Source organism: Periplaneta americana, chromosome 13, assembly GCF_040183065.1.
Source record: "Periplaneta americana isolate PAMFEO1 chromosome 13, P.americana_PAMFEO1_priV1, whole genome shotgun sequence".
In the NCBI taxonomy this organism is placed as follows: Eukaryota; Metazoa; Arthropoda; class Insecta; order Blattodea; family Blattidae; genus Periplaneta; species Periplaneta americana.
In genome coordinates, this window is record NC_091129.1 from 144547206 (window position 1) to 144553123 (window position 5918).

Here is a 5918-nt window from a genome sequence, read left to right on the forward strand (position 1 = left end):
ACGCTCTGACCACTGAGCTACACCGAACTCAATCTACAGAACCGGATCGAACTCTCCTCCTTCAGTGTAGAACCAAGGATCCGGGTTTGATCCCCGGTGTGGGAGCGAATTTTTCTCCTCAAATATTGTCAATATTAAAGATATTATTCTGTACGGCATATTAATAAAATCTTTAGTGATCTCATAGCTAGCAGTGCATATTTCTGTACAGATTACTGTGCACTTAACTGCGGAATCCCGGCCAAACAAGTCACTCAGTTGAGTGCGCCCCTTGCATAATGGCAATTAACTTGGACATAAAATGTCAACGTATATGCCTAACTTGGAGTCAGGCCACGAAGGGAAACACTGAAGGAGGAGAGTTCGATCTGGTACTGTGGTTTAAGTTCGGCGTAGCTCAGTGTTCAGAGCGCTTGGTACGTAGAACCAAGGACCCAGGTTCGATCCCCGGCGCCGGAGCGAATTTTTCTCCTCAAATATTAATTGTCAATATTACAGATATTATTCTGTAGGACAAATTAATAAAATCTTTAATGATTACTATTTCTGTCCTACTATTACGTTAGTAACCGACAAGCCCGCATTTTTTCTCTAATTTGTCTGGAATTTGTATACAGTTGTATACATTTTGGTGAGTTTAATAACGATAATAATAATAATAATAATAATAATAATAATAATAATAAATAGTAATAATAATATTGTATTGTTTATTCCTTATCTTTGGCACTAGGCATTAAATGTTTATGAGCCGCCACTGTATTTGTCAATATATTTCAGTCACGCATCATTGAAAAAGGTATTGTAGTACCATGTCAGCGAGTCTTGGTTAAAAAATAAACAAATACAAACTGTAAGTTTTCCTTTTAAACAAATTACATTGACCCTTACATTACCTGGAGAATGTCCTCTAAATACAACCATACACAATGTATGGTAATTTTCTACCCCCTTTAAAATCGATTAACTTTTATTCCAAACATTAATTTCTAGAATGCTTCGTGTTACAGATTTTTCGCATTATCAGCTTAAATGGTCCACCAGACATAAGAAAAGTTCTATAGGTGTAATTTTTATGAACGATAATGAAGATGGTTGCAGACGGACAGACTTTCTGTCAGACTGTCACATTGCCAAAGACATGCCGTAAACATGTTTAAGCTCGACCATGCCGAAATGTAGTAATTATACACCTGGTACCAGTCCTTTCATGCATGTCATTAAAGTACAGGTGTTTTCAGCCAATGACAACTCAGCTTACAGGTGTTCAGCCAATAACAAGTCAGCTTTGTACCGTTATAAAACCGCAAGTATCGATTATTCTCGGATATGCAATCGAAAGAGAATTAGCGAAAAGTTACGGAGGCTGGAAATTCTATACTGTCGCAGAAGGTTATGTTCTGTTACTATAATAATTAGCGTTAATTGTAAATAATATTCAAATAAATTCAATTTCTCATCTCGTTTTTCAATGTCCAATTCAATAATCAAGGTTATACCAAGTTTAACGGGATTACACAAGGCCAATGACATTATTGTTCCTCGGAAAAAATCAATACTTTCGCGTCTGCGCACATCTCACAATTCACGACCTAGAACAAGGTCACTTCCGATCTTGTCAGATACAAATAAAATGTATACATCTGAATAATTTCAAGTTAGGAATATGGTCGAGCATAAAAAGTCGTATGAAACTCGCCTATAATGGTAATTAAGAAGCTCGTATGAAAATTATGAAACTCGCTTGCGCTCGTTTCATAAACATCCATACTCGCTTCTTAATTACTATCATTATAGGCTCGTTGCATAATGTACTAATTTAGGTGTTGAATTGTATTGTATTTATTAACATTCTATGGTAGGCCTATTCATAAGTACATTGCTTCACAACTAGAATATGGATCAAATCAAAAAACTTAATACTATTATAAAGTCTTCACTTATAGTCACAGTCTAGATGAAATATATACAGAAGAGATTTACAATATAGTCTACTAATACAACACAAAGTTTTAGTATCAATTTCATGAAGCGTTATTGAACGTCATGAATTCACCTATAGAATAGAAGGCGTGAGAAATTAGGTACTTCTTTAATTTGGTCCTAAATATTCTTATGTTTTGAGTTTCATTTTTCATATCGATAGGGAGGGTATTAAAAATTGTTACTGCCATATAACGCACTCCTTTTTGATAGCATGATAGACTTGCCGATGGAGTATGAAAGTCATTTTTTGACGTGTATTTATGCTATGAACTGTTGAATTAGTTACAAAGTTTTCACGATTACATACGAGGAAGATTATTAATGAAAAAGCCACGGGAATTATTTGTAGTTTTTTGAAAATAGTCCTACACGATTCCCTAGATTTGGCACCTACTATTATCCTAATTACTCTTTTCTGTAATAGGAATATACTGTTACTATATGTGGAACTTCCACAGAATATTATTCCAAAACTCATTACCCAGTGCAAGTATGCAAAGTATATTGTTTTTAAGGTATTGATATTTACTACCTTTTGCAGAGATCTAATAGCAAAACATGCTGAATTCAGTTTGGGGGTAATTTCTTTAATATGATTTTTCCAGTTTAACACATTATCGATTTTTCAGCCAAGAAATTTGGTTGTTGTTGTTTCTAATAGGGATATATTGTTAATTATTACGCTAGAAATTTGCGAAGTTGAATTTGGACAGGGTTTAATTTGAATTGTGTTAGTCTTGTTACAATTTAATACCAATTTATTGACTGAGAACCAGTCACATATTTTGAAGAGAATTTCCTCTGTTGAAGATTGGAATGTGTTGGAGTTATTGGCTGTAATTACTACACTTGTGTCATCTACAAATAATATGGGATGACCTACATCTTTTATTAGGGGGGACAAGATCATTTATGAACACTAGAAAAAGTAAGGAATCTAATATCGATCCTTGAGGAATTCCATTATTAATAGTTCCCCATGCCGAGGCAGATGTCATAGTTGTATTGATTTCGATTTTCTGTTTCCTATCTATGAGATATGAGTAAAACCATTGGTGTGCAACATCTTTAATTCCATAATAATCTAATTTATGTAGCAGCATTTTATGATTTATACAGTCAAAGGCTTTGGGCAAATCACAGAAAATCCCCCCCCCAACTTGTAATTTTTTATTAACTGCCTCCAGAATTTTGTCAGTTAAACTAAATGTTGCATTTTCCGTGCCTTTATTTTTCCTAAATCCAAATTGTTCTGGGACTAAAACGTTGTATCTTTCTAGATGATGATATAATCTTTTATACATTACTTTTTCAAAGATTTTGGAGAAGACTGGTAGACGTGATATGGGCCTATAACTTTCTGGAGATGTAGTGTTGTTATTACAATACTATAATTACAGTAGGGGAGACTGTTGTACCTTTAAACACTTCTCACATTTTATTTTTTTTAATTTTGGGAAATGAAATTTTTTAAATGAAAAAATGCTTGAAATAATTATTGAAGATTCCTTTACAACTTTCTGTATGTATTTTCCTGCTTTACAGATCTATTAAGGATGGAAAAAATAAAATGAAGAGATATGTAATGTGTTCAAAGGTACAACAGGATCATGTACCTTGGAACATACCCTCTTGTAAGTTGGAACACATGTAATATAGGTGGGAATATAGCTGTAAAAACTGTCAATCATATTTAAAATGTATTTTCAATCATAAACCAGAGCAGACTTCTCTGATTGAGATTTTATTTCCTGAGAAGCAATAACTGCTTCAACAGCTTTCTTGAAGACATTCGAATCAATTGGGGACCTCTTTAATTCCAGACTTACGTCGTGACATGACCTTAAAAGAAAAGAAAAACAAAAACCGATAGTATCGCGTAATTTGGAACATGTTCCATGGTACAAGATGTTTTGTGTTCAAAGGTACAAGAGGGTGCACGTTTAAACAAATATGGCTCCGAAAACTAGAGAGTCAAATAAATCATGAAAATTAAAATATGTTATTACTCACCAGATGATAGGGAACACACCGTACTTGAAAGATATTAACAAATGCAATCTGGTTTTGTGTTAGAAAACATACATCAATGAACGAAATGTTTACTTTTGGTACTAAAAAAACTTCTTTTGCCCACGGAACTCACACTTTGCAATAAATCAAACTGAAACTACGACCAGAGCTACTTAGCGGCTTTCTCTACAATCTACTTCATTTTGAGTCCTGTAGGTAGCAGAAAAAATAAAAAAAAAAACAAAAAATGTTCAAAGGTACACTATGCTAAAGGTACAACAGTCTCCCCTATATTATATCCTTCATATAACGGCAAAGAATAAAAAGTAACCAAGCTCTGAAGTCTTATAATATCAGAAAAGAAGAACACGTATTTAAATTTGTTGAACTCATTTATCAAAGTAGGCTTATGTGGATAATTCTCTCAAAGTATAAGAACATTCTTCAATTTGTGAATGACTGTGGCGCTACTAAAAGTGAATGAGTACCACAGTGTGACACAACACAGTTAGGGGAATGAGTCTTCTTCCCCACCCACAATAATTACGCTATCGTCAATGAACCGCTTGCCACTGGGTTGACCGAAGGGGAACCACACACAATGATAATGCAGTCACTTCTAGTGTGTGTTTGCTATATTCTTCATTCCACGTTCTGATCTGAACTACAAACACTATTCAAATATTTATCAGTCAAAAGAAGGAGAATTGGAATTCCAAAGTATTAATTCAACATTAGTAGTACCTAAATGTCTCACATCTGCTGGTCTAAAGCATAGCAATAATTTTGGCCCTCGGTTGTATAATGCTTTAACTAAATTACACCCAGAACTTCTAACATGTAACCCACTAACATATAACAAGAAAATTAGAAACGTGTTAATATCTTCAATTTGATTAAATAAATTTATAGCCTATGTGTATGAATTAATGAACCTATATAATATTTGTATTCTATAATTTTGAAATATATATATATATATATAGCCCTACTTTTCACGTGCGATGTTATTCTTCTCTAGTGTTAATATTATATTATATAATTCCATTGCCGCTGGAATTTAAATTTTAGTTCCTATTTTATTTTACTTATTTATTTTTATTATTATAATTTTTTTATTTTCTGTATTTATCTTATATTAATATTGTATTATATAATTTCTGTAACTGTAATTTTAATTCTATTTCCTATTTTATTTTATTTTATATTCTCTTATAGGCCTATTAATATTATATCTGAACTGCGACCAAACACGAGCGCTGCTCTTCGGTCTCAAATTTTGTTAATACTACTGTATCTCCTTTTTTTATATTGTTTGTATTATTTTATTTCTATTTCTCTTGTTTGTTTGTAATTATATTCTTTATTCTGTATATTTAAATTTAAATAAATAAATAAATAATAAAATACACAATTTAACGAGTTATTCTGAAATAAAAACATATTTCAGAACTCTACTCTAGAAATTAAGTAGGAATTAGGGAAAAAAATAAATCCTCCGGGCCGGATTTGAACCAGCGACCTATGGATAACCATTTGCAATACCTCTACAGTCCACCGCTCTACCAACTGAGCTACCAGAGGAACGAGAAAAAGTAGTTCATTCTGCAATACTTCTACGAGTTACATCATCAAACAAGGTCGAAATCATGTAGGTCGATGTCCAAGTCCGGTTCTTTTAAAGCATTAAATGGACTGACCAAGCATTGTATCATGATATAAAACGGCGATATTTGAACGCAAGTACGAGCTGTTAGAGAGAGAGAGAGAGAGAGAGAGAGAGAGAGCGCAACTGTTCGAGGTGAACGGAATACTGCTTAACTTTCAGAGTCGTTGATTTCCTTGGTCAGCGTTAAAGTCTAAAATGTGTGCCGTAAGCATTTCACATTCCATTCGAAGTTGAAGAGGGCAGATAAAGT

The 5918-nt window shown here is 33.2% G+C and overlaps 1 non-coding gene across 1 annotated transcript; it reads right to left on the minus strand.

The window, feature by feature from the left end:
- Positions 1–5493: 5493 nt before the first annotated feature.
- Positions 5494–5583, minus strand: TRNAY-GUA (transfer RNA tyrosine (anticodon GUA)). The gene is given in 2 exon segments: positions 5494–5529; positions 5547–5583. It is a non-coding gene; the product is annotated as a tRNA-Tyr (tRNA).
- Positions 5584–5918: the final 335 nt, after the last annotated feature.